General features: G+C 48.3%; 1 long non-coding RNA gene across 1 annotated transcript; it reads right to left on the bottom strand.

Annotated features, from left to right (window-relative positions):
* Positions 1 to 860: 860 nt before the first annotated feature.
* Positions 861 to 12,032, bottom strand: LOC138846497 (uncharacterized). Its single transcript, XR_011384016.1, has 2 exons — positions 10,833 to 12,032; positions 861 to 7,545 (listed from the first exon to the last, which is right to left on the bottom strand). It is a non-coding gene; the product is annotated as an uncharacterized lncRNA (long non-coding RNA).
* Positions 12,033 to 16,153: the final 4,121 nt, after the last annotated feature.

Genomic DNA, 16,153 nt, shown 5'->3' with positions numbered 1-16,153 from the left:
AGCTTTCACCAACAGCAGGCTAGCCATTATTGACTAGACAAGGCCAACAGGACACATCTTTGGAGAAATCTTGTGGCATTAGCAGCTCTTCCTCCAGGGGAAAATGACTATCGTAATAGGAAGAGATATTCTTTAGTGTTTGGTTCCTAGGAATTGTTATTTTTTTCTCAAGTCAATGGGCTTGTCTCTGTGACAGTATTCAATTCCATAGAATATTTTCAGTTTACAAAATTTACGTATCTAGAGTGCTGTCCATTTCAGGTTAGGCATGGTCAGTATTTACGTGTGTGCCTGTGTCTCTTGGTCTGTTCCTTACTGGGGTGGTGATGATGGGGATAGTACAGGGTGAGGTTGGCGCTCTTGTAGATGGAAGATGGAGCATGACGATGTGGTTTCCAGTAGAGGCCCTTGTGGGTGGTAAGGAAGTGAAAGTAGAAGAAACCAGGATGGTGGGAGTATGATCCCTGCTCTCAGGAATAACCGGAATTGATTTCATTTAGAAAACTGAGTTCTTCCTTCTTGGACAAAATTGGCCTTTCTTCTTAGAACCTTATCTTTGAAAATACATGAGTCTTTGTTTGCAACGGGAGTCACTGAGTACAGTGTCTGTCCTTACTGTGTTTTACTATGAAACTTAAAAAACAACACTACTAGTCGAACAATGCCCTATACCTTGTGCGGTTGTGTGAGTACATGCAGCCTGTTGAAATTCTTGCTTAGCGTATACCAAGTTGATCTTCTGTATATGAAGGTGATTGAAAATGAAACTCGATGAAGGGCGGGATGGGAGAGGGAGTGGGAGAGGGGAGGGTCGTGGGAGGGAGGGAGGTTGGGGGGGGAGCCACAACAATACTAAGGTTGCGCTTTGTAAATTCATATTTATTAAATAAAAAAAAGAACTTAAAAAAAGAAATAAAATTTAAGTGAAAAATAATATTTTAAAGTCTATAAACACATTATAACCAAAGCAAATGCCTTTTGTGCATTGACAAAGATTGGAAGAAAATTACAAGTAATAAAAACATAATTTAATGTTAAAAAAAAAGAAAATACATGAGTCTTTGTTTGAGCATGGTGATAGCTGAGGACAAGGAGGAACGTGCCTTGGCCAGGAGGCGCATCTATAACCATTGGTGGCAGAAGTGGCTGGCTGAAGAGTCACCTGGAGAATGAGCCTGTGTGTCTGGGTTTGGAAGCTGACTCAGACCTGCCAGATCAGGAGGTTGTCGCTGGTGGCTGTACATTAGAGTGACCTGGAGAGCTTCCAAAAGACTCAGTCTCTGACCCTACCTCCAACTAATTAAAGTAGAATTTCTGGGGGTGGAGCCAGAGCAGCAGGGTTGAGTAACAGCTCCCCAGGTGACTGTAATCAGCATCCAGGTTTGCGAGCCTCTGGGGGAGATAATCTCTATTTTCAATGAAGCCTGATGCATTCAGACCTTTTTTTTTTTCTTTGCAAAAATGTTCTAAAATTCTTAATTGACACATAATTATTGTATATAATTATAGAGTCTAGTGTGATAGTTTCATACACATATACAGTGTGTGATAAGCTCCTGATAATTAGCATATTCATCACCTGAAACAGTTATCATTTCTTTGTGTTAGAAACATTCAAAGTCCTTTCTATTAGCTATTTTGAAATACACAATTAAATGTTAATGATAGTTATCCTACTGTGCCACAGAGCATCACAGGTATTTCTCCTTTCCAAATGTGCCCTTGTGCCTGTGAGCCGTCCTCTCTCCATCTTCCTCCCCGCCCTTCACGGCCTCTGAGAACCACTATTCTGCGCCCTTGTGTGAGATCAGCTTTTTCAGCTTCCATCTGTAGCTGAGAGCAGGTAGCATTTGTCTCTCTGAGCCTGAATTACTTCGTTTAGCATAATGTCCTCCAGTTCAATCCATGCCAAGCAAAGGACAGAATTTCACTCCTTTTTATGGTTGAATACTATTCCATTGCGCCTACAAACCGTATTCTCTTTACCCATTCATCTATCAGTGGACACTTCAGTGGATTCTGTGTCTTTGCTGTTGTGAATGGTGCACACCGTCAGCTTTTTACATAGGGCCATCTACCAGCAGAGTCTGAGTGAGCTCACCTTACCTTCAGTATGGCCGTAAATGGCTTCCTGATGGATCCACTTCAAGAACTACCAAAGCACAGGGCCTCAATAGGAGCGTAAAATTAAAATTTAATCACACTATCCTTGGGCATCATATCCCTCCTCCACCTGAAAAATCTTAAAAAGTGTTTTTATTGAAAACATTTTTTTTCGACAGGCAGAGTGGACAGTGAGAGAGAGAGAGACAGAGAGAAAGGTCTTCCTTTGCCGTTGGTTCACCCTCCAATGGCTGCCACGGCCGGCGCGCTGTGGCAGGTGCACTGCGCTGATCCGAAGGCAGGAACCAGGTGCTTCTCCTGGTCTCCCATGGGGTGCAGGGCCCAAGCACTTGGGCCATCCTCTACTGCACTCCCTGGCCACAGCAGAGAGCTGGCCTGGAAGAGGGGCAACCGGGACAGAATCCGGCGCCCCGACTGGGACTAGAACCCTATGTGCCGGCACCGCTAGGTGGAGGATTAGCCTATTGAGCTGCGGCGCCGGCCTATTGAAAACATTTTTAACATACACACCTACAAGAAGCTATGCATATTTCTGGGGTACAATGTGATGTTTTGATACACGTATGCATTGTATTATGTCCAATCTGGATAAATATATCTATTTCTTCAAACATTTTTCATTCCTTTATCTCAAAAACATCCCAAATTTTGTGATCTAGTTTAAAATAGAAAAATACAGACTGCAACAACATTATCTATAGTCACTCTGCTATGCAACAGAGCCCCATAACTTCCTACTCCCATCCTGTTGTAACTTAGTCCCTGCCCATCAGCCTTTCCCCATATCTTCCTCCCCACTTCCCTCTCTTGCCTCTAGTGGTCACCATTATATTTCCAGCTTCAGTGAGATAACATTTTTTTTTTTAAAGACTCTACATGTGAGATCATGGGATACTTATCCTTCCATTCAAAATTCTTTCAAATAAAAATAATGCTTTAATGTAACTAATGTATTTGTAAAACACGCACATGGTTCACAAATACAGAAAGGACCTAACTTTAAAGTCTCTTCTTCATCTTTCTCCTCTACTCACCCACCTCCAAGTCCTTCTTTGGCTGTTCTTTTCCCTCCTGCATGCTGTAACCCTTGTTCTCCACCTGATTTTTTTTTTTTCTGCTGCTATTTGGTCTGTAGGCTCCCTTGTGATGGAGGGGTTGTTATTTGTTCTGATTTGTTGGGCGCCCTTGTTGACTGGCAGGGGCTCACACAGTCTCAATCTTTAGACAGTTGATTTATGTTCCTCGCTTCCCCACCTCCCACATCTTGGAGGCCTTTCTAAGTCAGCACAGAGACCTTCCTTGTACTTTTTAAATAGATGCAACGTATCCCATTATATGGATAATCCATAATTTATGAAACTAGTTCTCCAGTGATGACATTTAGGTTTTTTTTTTTTTTTAACTTAAGGCCATTACAAACAATGCCACCAAGAACAATGTGGTAAATGCACCATTTCAAATGCATAGAAATCCAGCTTTAAAGCTCCCGTAAGTGCTATTTCTTGGTCAAAGGACATTTGCTGGAGTCTGTTTGACTAGCAATGAGAATTTTTGAGGAGATATTCCTTTATCCAGTCTTGCTACACCAGGCAACTCTGTTTCAGTGATTGCAGGAGGTGCAGAATTTCATTTGCTTCTTTCTATGAGTGGCATTGAGAAATTATCAGGTGGAACAGCTGGAAAATTTATGACCGGGGTTTTAGAGAAGATGTGCCTGATGCTGCAGTTCTCTGAGGGCTCTTTTAGATCACTACCTGCATCACCTGGTATTTGTGAAAAATGCAGATCCCGGATCCCATCAGAGTCTTTGAGATGGAGCCTGGTACATTTTTAATGAACTCCCCAGTTGATTCCTCTATACCCCTAGGTGTGAGAGAATCACCACTTTAGGAACTTCGTTGTAGAAAAAAGTCCTGGGAGTTGATCTCGCCCATAAAATTACCATCCCAAGGCCACACTGTTCATTCAGGACATGGTCTGTAGTTGCTGTGAATGTTGTAAGCTCCGCAGTTCCAAGCCAAGACTGAGTCTTGGTATAAGGTTGAAAATAACATTTGGTTTTCGACCCCTAATGTGAAATTTCCAACTTTGTCCTCACATGTGCGTGAGAATGTAAACCACGAGGACCACTGTCCAGGACACTGGAAATAGATGGTCAGACAACCAGTCGCCTGCCTCTTTGTGAAGTCTCTGTTCACGAGGCAGATGAAGCTGGCTTGGGTCCACCCTCCCCAGAGGAAGCAAAGAGCAACTGGAGGTAGTAGCTTGTCTTTTTCCACTGTCGTATTCTTAGGCTAAGAGATCCAAGTTGTACCAAATGAAAAGTCACCTTCTTTTGCTGAAACACAACTTTCTGAGATGTCTAGAAGCCTCTTACAACTCCAGCTTTTCCTGTCTTCATTCAGGGAGAGCAGGAAGATGAGAGAGGCAGCTTACTTGTGCACTGGTTTGTGTAGGATACTGTTGCTGGCGAGTCGAGCTTTGAGTGGCTTCCGTAGGCAAGGCACATAGGAGGGACTATGGTGTGCATACATCCTGGGAGCACAGAACCAGGTCACAGAGACAGAGGAAGACTCTGTGTCAGGAAAAGGATGCAGTAGATGCATGCTTGCCAGAAACCCGGTGTTGTGTATATTGCTTGCTCTCCAGCCTTACCTAGAAGTAGAATGACCATAGCCAAGGCAGGCAGAAAGCAGGACCCAGGGGAACCTACACAATCAATCTCTTGGCAAACACAGCACCTAGATATGTACAATGAATGATATAGAGCTATATCCTCGGTGTATTGATTACGGGACTCCTGTGAATTCTGAATTCTATGGATGCCCAAGTCCTTTATATGAAATGGCATAGTATTTGCCTATAATTGATGCAATCCTCACATATACTTTAAATCATCTCTAGATTATTTGATACCCAATACAATATGCATGTTGTATGAATAGGTGTCATACTATATTGCTTAGGAAATAATGATGAGAAAAAACCCTTGTATGATTAGTACAGAAAAAAGCCTTTTCTGAATATTTTTGATCTGTGGTTGGTTGAATCTATGGAGGCAGAACCTGCAGATTGGAGAGCCAGCTATTCTTGTGTTTGATACAATGCCATGGTGCCTACAGGGTTTTCAAGAGAAATCTTAATAGTCTGCATATTTGATTCTCAGTCAAGTTGTCATTTACGTGTGAAGGCAGTGGAAAGACAGTTTTCAGATATAAAGAGACTCGAGCTAAATCACAAATGAAGAAGTTATTTGAGGCTGCGCCTTGGGAAAAGATCCAAAGTTAGGAACTTAAGGATGGAGAAGCAATTGTTCTGAGAAGTGAGGTGGATATGCAACTAATTAAACATAACACCACGTCCAAATAATTTCTGTGTGTCTTATAGTACATTAAGTGCCAGACATCAAAAGTTATCTGAGAATGCAAGACTACGTGGTGTGAAAAATAGCTTTGATGTCAAATCCCAGCTTGTGCTAACGAAGAATGGCAGGTAGGCAGCTGCAGAGTGAGGATGAGGGAATTTCACTGGATTTATTACCTTTTATATGGAAGACTTCATCAGAAAATGTCGCAGATTTTCTCTGATCACAAAGAAATAAAACTAAAACTTAATAATAAAGGTTATAGAACTCAGGAACTTAAAAGTAAGATACTTTTCTTAATGACCCAGGGACATACTCAACATAGAACTCAATATCGTAGGGGCTGGCGCTGTGGTATGGCAGGTGAATCAGCTGTAGGCAGTGCCAGCATCCCATTTGGAAGTCATTTCTAGTCCTGGCTGCTGCACTTCTGATCCAGCTCCCTGTTAAATGCACCTGGGAGGGTAGTGGAGGATGGCCCAAATGCTTGGGCTCTTGGAACCACATGGGAGACCTAGATGAAGCTCCTGGCTCCTGGCTTTGGCCTAGCCCATTGTGGCCATTTGGGGGAAAGAACTAGCAGATGAATGATCTCTCTCCTCCCTCTCTCTCCATCTCTCCCTCTCTTCCTATAACTCTGATTTTCAAGTAAAATAAATAAATCTCTTTTTTTTTTTAAAAGAACTAGATGTTGTAGCCAATTCTCTCCATTGCTGTAAGGCGAGAAAAGGAAATAAAGAACCACACAAATAAGAAAGAAAGAAAAACTGCCCTATTTTCAGATAATATGATTGTCTATGCAGAAAAATCTCAAGGAACAATAATTTTAAAAGCCTCTCTTTTTATAACTAATAAAAGAATTCAGCAAGGTTGCAGGATAGAGGATAAAGAAATAAAAATCAATTGGATTTCTGTTTACTGGAATTTGCAATTGCTGGAAAAAATAACTTCAGAGTAAATATAACAAAACATATATAGTACTTATGTATTTACTTATATATTTAAAACTGTAAAATTCTGATGAAAGAAATCAAAGATCTAAATAAAGGGAGTGACACACTGTGTTCCTGAATCAAAAGACAACATAATAAAGCTCTTCCCAAACTGGTATATGGGTTTAATGCAGTTCCTACCAAAATTCCACAAAATGATTTTGTGGATATAAGCAAGATATTCCATAACATATATGAAAAGAGAAAAGAACTAGAATAACTAAAAGAGCTCCAAAAAAAGAAGAAGTGGGGCCAGTATTGTGGCACAGCAGGTAAAGCTGCTACCTGCAATGCTGGCATCCCTTATGGGCAGCCAATATCTGTCCCAGCTTCTCCACTTCCAATCCAGCTTCCTGCTAATGTGCCTGGGAAAAGCAGTGAAAGATGGTCCAAGTGTTTGAGCCCCTGCACCCATGTGGGATGAAGCTCCTGGCTCCTGGCTCAGCTCTGGCCATCGCAGCCACTGGGGAATGAACCAGCAAATGGAAGACCTTTCACTCTCTGTCTCTCCCCTTTCTCTGTTAACTCTGACTTTATTCAAATAAATAAGTCTTTTTTTTTTTTTAATAAAAAGAAGAACCGAGTAGGAGGAATCCATTTTATATAGCTTTGGCAATCAACTCTGTGTGATGTTGATGGGGGGAAGGGTTAGACACACAGATCAGTAAAACAGAATAGAGAATCCAGAAATAGACCCACACAAGTATGCCCAATTTACTTTTAAGAATTTATTTAATTTATTTGCCGGCGCCGCGGCTCACTAGGCTAATCCTCCACCTTGCGGTGCCGGCACACCGGGTTCTAGTCCTGGTCGGGGCGCCGGATTCTGTCCCAGTTGCCCCTCTTCCAGGCCAGCTCTCTGCTGTGGCCAGGGAGTGCAGTGGAGGATGGCCCAAGTGCTTGGGCCCTGCACCCCATGGGAGACCTGGAGAAGCACCTGGCTCCTGCCATCGGATCAGCGCGGTGTGCTGGCCGCAGCGCGCCAGCCACAGTGGCCATTGGAGGGTGAACCAACGGCAAAGGAAGACCTTTCTCTCTGTCTCTCTCTCTCACTGTCCACTCTGCCTGTCAAAAAAAAAAAAAGAATTTATTTAATTTATTTGAAAGGGGACAGGTAGAGGGAGACGGAGAGAGAAAGGGGGAGGCAGGAGAAGCAGCAGCAGATGTCCAAGTGTTTGGACCCCTGCACCCATGTGGGAGACCCAGATACAGCTCCTGGCTCCTGGCTTCAGATCAGCTAAGCTCTGGCCATTGCGGCCATTTGGGCAGTGAACCAACAGATGGAAGACCTCTCTCTCTCTCTCTCTCTGCCTCTCTTTCAAATAAATAAATAAATCTTTAAAAAGAATTTACTGAAGGGGCCAGGATTGTGGCATAATGCATAAGCTACCGCCTGAAATTCCAGCATCCCATCTGGGCACTGGTTCGAGTCCCAGCTGCTCCACTGTTGATTAGCTCCCTGCTAATGCGCCTGGGAAAGCAGTGAAGATGGCCCAAGTCCTTAGGCCCCTGCTACCCATGTAGGAGACTCGGATGAAGCTCCTGGTTCCTGGCTTCCGCCTGGCCCAGCCACGGCTGTTGCGGCCTTTTGGGGAGCAAACCAGTGGATGGAAGATCTCTATCTTTCCCTTTCTCTCCCTGTAAGTCTGTGTTTCAACTAAATAACTCTTTTTTTAAAATTTATTTGAAATTAGACACAAGAGACAGTGAACTCCCATATCCTGGTTCACTCCACAACTGCCTAGGAGCCAGAAACTCAATCCAGATCTCCCAAGTGGGCAGCAGGAGTCCAGTTACCTCTCAGGGTTTGCATGAGTCAGGATTCAGCAGTCAGAAGCCAGAACTGGGTATAGAACCTGCATACTCTGATGTGGGACATGAGCTTGTTAATCGGCATCTTAACTGCTAAACACTCACCCTCCAATTGTACATTTCTTTAGTAAGCTCTCATGTCAATAAAAACCATTTCCAGCGCAGGCATCTGGCACAGTGCTACTAAAAGGGATGCTCACATCCCATTATCCGAGTTCCTGGTTTGAGTCCCCGTGACACTGCTTCTGATCCAGCTTCCCACCACTCTGCACCCTGGGAGGCTGCCAAGTGATAGCTCAAGTACCTGGGTCCCTGCCACCCATGTGGCAGTTCCCGACTGAGTTCCAGGCTCTGGGGCTTGGCCTGCCCCATCCCTGGCTGTCGCTGCGATTTGGGAGTGAACTAACAGAGGGAACGTTTCTCTCTTCTCTGCTATGGAGAGAACACTGCTGGGACTGTTTGATTGCAAGCTGACAAACTAGGATTATTCAGACTTGGGTAGTTATTTAGGATCCCGTGTGCTGCTTTTAAATGAGTAGCTTTTTACTTTAAAGATTTATTTATTTATACAGAGAGGTAGATGCGAAAAGAGAGGTCTTCCATCTGCTGGTTCACTCCCCAAATGGCCAAAACAGCTGGAACTGGGCCAATCCAAAGCCAGGAGCTTCTTCTGGGTCACCCAGTGGGTGCAGGGGCCCAAGGACTTGGGCCATCTTCTGCTTTCCCAGCCATAGCAGAGAGCTGGATCGGAACTGGAACAGCCAGGACTAGAACCAGCACCCATATGGAATGCCAGCACTGCAGGAGGAGGCTTTACCTGCTATGCTCAGTGCCGCCCAATGAATAAGCTTTTTAAAAGCTTCTCAAGGGCCGGCGCTGTGGCTCACTTGGCTAATCCTCCGCCTTCGGTGCCGGAATCCCATATGGGCGCCGGGTTCTGTCCTGGTTGCTCCTCTTCCAGTCCAGCTCTCTGCTGTGGCCCAGGAGAGCAGGGGAGGATGGCCCAGGTGCTTGGGCGCCTACACCCGTATCGGAGACCAGGAAGAAGCACCTGGCTCCTGGCTTCAGATCGGCATAGCTCCGGCCGTAGCGGCCATTTGGGGGGTGAATCAATGGAAGGAAGACCTTTCTCTCTGTCTCTCCCTCTCACTGTCTCTAACTCTACCTGTCAAATAAATAAATAAAAAATCTTAAAAAAAAAAAAAAGCATCTCAACGGTGGGCATTTGACACTGGTTAAGATGCCACTTGGCTTCCCATATCCAAATGTCTGGGTTTGAGTTTTGGCTCTGCTCCCAACTCCAGCTTCCTGGGAGGCCGCAGGGGATGGCTCAAGTACTCTGTCTCCTGATGCACACGTGGGAGACCGGCTGCCACCAAGGCTCCAACTTCAGGCTTCAGGCATGGCCCAGCAGCCTTGTTGTGGCCATTTGGGGAGTGAACCAGCAAACGGAAGATCTTTTGTCTTTCAAACAAAATGGAGAATACAACTTTTTAGAACTTCTCAGTTGAATTTTTGTTTTAAAAGACCTGGAAAAGGGCAGAATTAGAGCGAGATTTTGCATCTGCTGCTTCACTCTCAAAATGGCTGCAATGGCCAGGCTGGGCCAGGCCGAAGCCAGGGGCCTGGAACTACCTGGGCAGGACTTGGGCCACCTTCCACTGTCTTCCCAGCACATGGGCAGGGAGCTGGATCGGCAGTGGAGCAGCCACGACCAGAAGCGGCGCTCACCGAGGCTGCCAGTCCCAAGGCGGGGCGGCCTACCCGCCGGCGCCACCACAGCAGCCGCTCAGTGGAAATTTCCAATAGGAGAAACAGCCATGGCTACATGCACAAAGGCACTGCGGGCTCCTCTAGGAGCAGGGACAAGCGCCCTCCAGGCTTCAGAGCCCACCGCTACTTCCAGAGACTGACAACCCTGATCCTGCCTAACTCCATCAGCGCCACGGGCATCACTTTTTTTTTTTTTTTTTTTTTTTTTGACAGGCAGAGTGGACAGTGAGAGAGAGAGACAGAGAGAAAGGTCTTCCTTTGCCGTTGGTTTACCCTCCAGTGGCCGCTGCGGCCGGCGCTCCGCGCTGATCCGATGGCAGGAACCAGGTGCTTATCCTGGTCTCCCATGGGGTGCAGGGCCCAAGCACCTGGGCCATCCTCCACTGCACTCCCTGGCCACAGCAGAGAGCTGGCCTGGAAGAGGGGCAACCGGGACAGAATCCGGCGCCCTGACAGGGACTAGAACCCGGTGTGCCGGCGCCGCTAGGCGGAGGATTAGCCTAGTGAGCCGCGGCGCCGGCTGGGCATCACTTTTAAAAAATAAAAAATTCCCTCCCTCTCCCCACCCGGCTGCGTCGGGCGCTTAGCCACCGACTCCCAGGGCAATCCGCCTTCATCCTGTCACCGCTGCCCTCAGACCCGAGAGCACCATGGACGCCCTGGGCCGCCCGCGTCCCGCCCCGGCCTCCTCTCCCACCCTCCTCTCTGGCTGCCCCAAGTGGCGGGCTGTTCCGCCCGCCGGCCTGGGCCCGTCCCCGGGACCCTACCGCGGTGAACTTCACCGCTGCCGCCTGGCGCCGCTACTGGACTTGAACTGCCGCCGGAGCCAGCAGCCACCACGGCGCACGCGCGCCCAACAGCCCATAGCTGCCTCGCGCTGCCCCGGATTCGCTGGGGGGCAGTCATTGGTCCGGAGTCCCTCAAGGCGGGCCAAGGCTCCAGATCCTGCTTCCTATTGGCTGATGCTCAGCCAGCGGATCTGGGGCGCCTTCTGATTGGGTGTGGGTTTGGTGGGAAGGGCGCGGAGTGGCCGACGGCTGCACAGACCCGATGGTGAGGGCGGAAGCGCTGTGCTGGAGCTTGGGGCATTGCCGGGCACCCAAGCCCCAGGTGTGCGAATGACTGCAGTAGGAGGAAGTGGGCTGTCCACCCGCTCCCCAGGCACCCTAGGGCTGTTCGCCTCCACGCTCCTCGTTCGGTCTTTGCAGACATGGCCGCCTCCAAGAGGTCTACTTCCCTGTCGACCCAGTCCTGGCACCCTGCTCTGTTTTCTCCCAGCAGGAAAGCCATTCCCATTCAGCACTCAGGAGACCGGCAGGGTTTGATTGCTGCTTTAGTGTGAAGGAATGAGTTTCCCGGCCACAGGAGCGGGAGGGTACCCCCTACTCCCAGAAGATGGGATGGGGTGGGATCGAGTGCCCGCTTTGGTGGACTTTGGAAAAATTGTCAGGTTTTTTCGAATCTTAAGATCACTTAAATTTATTTATTTTTCTTTTTAATTTGACAGAGTTAGACAGTGAGAGAGAGAAAGGTCTTCTTTCCGTTGGTTCATTCCCCAAATGGCCGCCACGGCTGGCGCTGCGCCGATCCAAAGCCAGGAGCTTCCTCTGGGTCTCCCATGTGGGTGCAGGGGCCCAAGGAGCTGGGCCATCCTCCACTGCACTCCCGGGCCACAGCAGAGAGCTTGACCAGACGAGGAGCAACCAGGACTAGAACCCGGCAGCCATATGGGATGCCGGCACTGCAGGCGGAGGATTAACCAAGTGAGCCACGGCGCCGGCCCCAGGCAGAGACTTAACTACTTGAGCCATAACCTACTGCATCCCAGGATCACATTAGCAGGCAGCTGGATTGGAAGCAGAGTACCACAGCGGCCACTGGAGGGTGAACCAACGGCAAAGGAAGACCTTTCCCTCTGCCTCTCTCTCTCACTGTCCACTCTGCCTGTCAAAAAAAAAAAAAAAAAAAAAAAAAAAGGAAAACTCTCTTTGAATAATGTGTCTCTTCCATTTGTCCTGAACTTTTCTTTCAGTTATGCCACTAATCCACATATTAGGTGGCATCCTCCATCTTTCACCTGTTTTTCTCAGGCTGCAGTGACAGAGAACCAGGAACTAAAGTTATTCCGAGGTCGAGTTTTGTCTCCAGGCAGCAGTCAGTGTAAAGGGTTCTGAAGCGGGAAGGAGCTTTGAGAAGAGAAGGAAGAGAAGACATTGCTGGTGGGAGGACAGACGCAGAGGGGTGCGTGATGAGAGCAGAGGGAACGGCAAGGCCTTGTCGGCGTGGTATATGTACATTTGAAGTGTGAAGAGAAGCCATTAGGCATTTTTTTTATTATGGTTCATCTTATTGTTTTATTGAGACCCCTCATCTGTGGGTTCACTCCCCAAATGCCTGCACTGGCTGGCACTAGATCAGGCCAAAACAGGAGCCAGACTCCAGCTGCATCTCCTGCACAGGTGGCTGACACTCAACTGTTTGGGCCATCATCACCTGCTGCCTCCCTGGGTGTGTGCATTAGCAGGAAGCTGAAATCAGGAGCTGAGCCCGGGCTGGAGCCCAGCACTCTAACACGGGGCACAGTTGTCCCAAGCGGCATTTAACCACTATGCCAAATGTTCACCCTCAACTGGTGACTTTTAATGAGGGCAGTGACTTGACATTGACTTACATTTCAATTGCAAGGTCATTTTTCCAGCTCAATGGAGAATCTATTGTGAGGGAAAGCATAGAAGTGGAGAGGCAAGAGATAATTAACTGGCTTGGCCTAAGTCAGGGGTGGGAACTTTTTTTTTTCTTTTTTGCCAAGGGCAAGATGTAGATATGTAGAACATCATTTGCAAGCCATACAAAGTTATCAACTTAAAAATTAGCCTGCTGGGGACAGCATCATGGCGCGTTGAGGGTAAGGCCACTGTATACGGTGTGGCATCCCATGTGGGCACTGGCTTGAGTTCCAGCATAGGTTGTCCCACACAAAGAAATACCCCTCATGAGTAGGCAATGGCCAGGAGAGAAAAGGGTGGGAGAGGGAAAGCACAGAGCTCCCCAGCGCCTCCTCCAGTCCTGGTCTGTGGTGACAGAGGGAGAATGTATCCCAGCACCTGCTTTTGGGTGGAGTGTGGGTTGGGGTGGTGTAGCCTCTGCAGATATGAAACTACCTGGGCATTATATGTTACCTCCATAAAATCCTAAAATGGAGCCTTATAGACATGTTTCCATGGCAAACTCCCCCCTCAGGTCCTGCATGCTGAAGCAGATGCATCTGGGAAAGGGGGAAGTAGAATAGATTTGATTGACAAGTAGGCTAGAATTACACAGGGGTGGGGGCTTGTGGCTCCCAGGTACCTCCAGCTCCAGCTATCCTAATTAGCTGCCTGCCTAATCCTATGTCAGGTTACATTCCTGTCTCCTGGCTTCGGGCCAGCCTAGTTCTGGCCATTGCAGGTATATGGGAATGAACCAGCAGGTGGGACCTCCACCTCTCTGCCTCTCAAATAAATTATCCTAATACAAAAATATTGTGAGACCTGGGGGCCAGCGCTGTGGCACAGTGGGTTAAAGCCCTGGCCTGAGGCCGGCGCCGCGGCTCACTAGGCTAATCCTCCGCCTTGCGGCGCCGGCACACTGGGTTCTAGTCCCGGTCGGGGCGCTGGATTCTGTCCCGGTTGCCCCTCTTCCAGGCCAGCTCTCTGCTGTGGCCAGGGAGTGCAGTGGAGGATGGCCCAAGTGCTTGGGCCCTGCACCCCATGGGAGACCAGGAGAAGTACCTGGCTCCTGCCATCGGATCAGCGCAGTGCGCCGGCTGCAGTGGCCATTGGAGGGTGAACCAACGGCAAAAAGGAAGACCTTTCTCTCTGTCTCTCTGTCTCACTGTCCACTCTGCCTGTCAAAAAAAAAAAAAAAAAAAAAAAAAGCCCTGGCCTGAAGCGCCGGCATCCCATATGGGTGCCAGTTATAGTCGCGGCTACTCCTCTTCTAATCCAGCTCTCTGCTATGGCCTGGGAAAGCAGTAAGAAGATGGCCCAAGTCCTTGGGCCCCTGCACCCGTGTGAGATGTGGAAGAGGCTCCTGGCTCCTGGCTTTGGTTCAGCACAGCTCCGGCCATTGCAGCCATCTGTGGAGTGAACCAGCAGATGGAAGACCTCTCTCCCTGTCTCTACCTCTCTCTGTAACTCTTTCAAAGAAATAAATCTTTTTGAAAAATTATGGTGAACCTATTATTTAACTGGTATCGGACTGCTTATTCATAATTTTCTTTTTTTTAATTTTTCTTTCTCTATTTCTTTTTTTGGACAGGCAGAGTGGACAGTGAGAGAGAGAGAGAGAGAGAGAGAGAGAGAGAGAAAGGTCTTCCTTTTTGCCGTTGGTTCACCCTCTAATGGCCGCTGCAGCCGGCGCACCACGCTGATCCGATGGCAGGAGCCAGGTGCTTCTCCTGGTCTCCCATGGGGTGCAGGGCCCAAGCACTTGGGCCATCCTCCACTGCACTCCCTGGTCACAGCAGAGAGCTGGCCTGGAAGAGGGGCAACTGGGACAGAATCCGGCGCCCCGACCGGGACTAGAACCCGGTGTGCCGGCGCCGCAAGGTGGAGGATTAGTCTATTGAGGCACAGCGCCGGCCATGCTTATTCATAATTTTCAATATTAATAAGCCTGCGGGCTCTTGCCACATATTCAGAGAAGAATTCTGAATACTGGCTCAAATAGACCAGATAACATGGTAAGTTTTTAAGCTTTTTATTCAGTGAGAATAATGTGCAGGAGAGTGAGGGCTTTATTTAGAGGAGAAAGAGAAGTCTAGAAGACAAATTGGGTCCATACCAGGCAGAGCAGACCAGCAGCAAGCGTACAGGCAGGAGAGCAGAGAGCCAAGGCCAAGGGCAACAAGGCGAACAAGGGCAAACTAGGGAGGGGCCTGCTGTGTCCCAAAGGGGAGTGGTTACATAGTCTGATTGGCAGGCGGGCACACAGGTGGGGTCAGGTAGGGGCTTGAGCTCACCCAGGGCATGGTGAAGGCATGGTCTTCCAGCTCACAAATCGAATCGATTTTTATCCTATCTGCCTGCTTACACTAAAATCTCTCCAACCAGTGAGAGGGGAAACAACAAGGTAAAAGGCAAACAATTCCCTCCTTAAAGGATGTGACCCGGAAGCACTTACCTCCTTCAAAGAGAGAAGAGGGTCTGAGGGCATGCAGTGAGGGACTTGGGTGTCTACAGGTCAGTTAGAGGGGAAGCAACCAACAGAGCTGTGACCACAGAAGGGGCAAGGAGGAGTGGAATAACCGTACGGTGTGGAGAGGGAAAACTCAGAAATAATGACAGATGCCAAGGCCAGCCTAGTTCTGGGTGTTTCCGGAGGTCATCACCCAAAAGGCTCAGAGCAGACAGAGGCCATGATAATGTGAAACAACGTCATTGTTCCTGAGGTTACAGACGGCATCCTAGGCATGGGGCAGGGACACCTGTGCGCTTCCTGCTTCTGCACCTGCGGCCCAGGTAGCTGGAATGCATCAGGTAAGACAGCTGCTGTGAGCACTAGCTGGGCTCTGAAACAATCTAATTTTTTCCATGCGTGAGGACACCCCTCTTATTCGGGGCTGGGGAGCAGGCCATCACAAGTGGGAAGTCAGGTGAGAATCTCCCAGAAGGGATTCCTAGGGGCAGCTTTACTCGCATTAACGACAAAACTGTAGCTCTTCCACGGAGAAAGACCAGTCACATAACTACCGGGACATCTGAACCACCCGTTTAACCCTTAACCCGTTACAGGGAGCAGGGCCGGGAGGCAGGTTCTGCTCTTGGCTGTGGCGCTGACGAGCGGCGTGGGTCTGTTTCCCGGTGTCCTCACTGGCAAAGCCACAGTGTACGCTGATGGACTTCAGCTCGGAGCACTCACTCCTGGCCAGGTAACGCTATCTGTGTTGGGCACCTTTCCCAACTAGACGGCAGCAGCAGACCCCTGTCCCCTGGAGAGGTGACCACCAAAACGGCTTCCCGTCATCAGCAAATGTCCTCTGAGAGTGAAATGCCCGGGGTTGAAAACCACTTCCTATAATCAGGATTAAATAACACACACTCCATTT

This window comes from Oryctolagus cuniculus, chromosome 18 (assembly GCF_964237555.1).
Source record: "Oryctolagus cuniculus chromosome 18, mOryCun1.1, whole genome shotgun sequence".
Lineage (NCBI taxonomy): Eukaryota > Metazoa > Chordata > Mammalia > Lagomorpha > Leporidae > Oryctolagus > Oryctolagus cuniculus.
The sequence above is the reverse complement of the archived record's forward strand: the minus strand, read 5'-3'. Positions and strand labels throughout refer to the sequence as shown.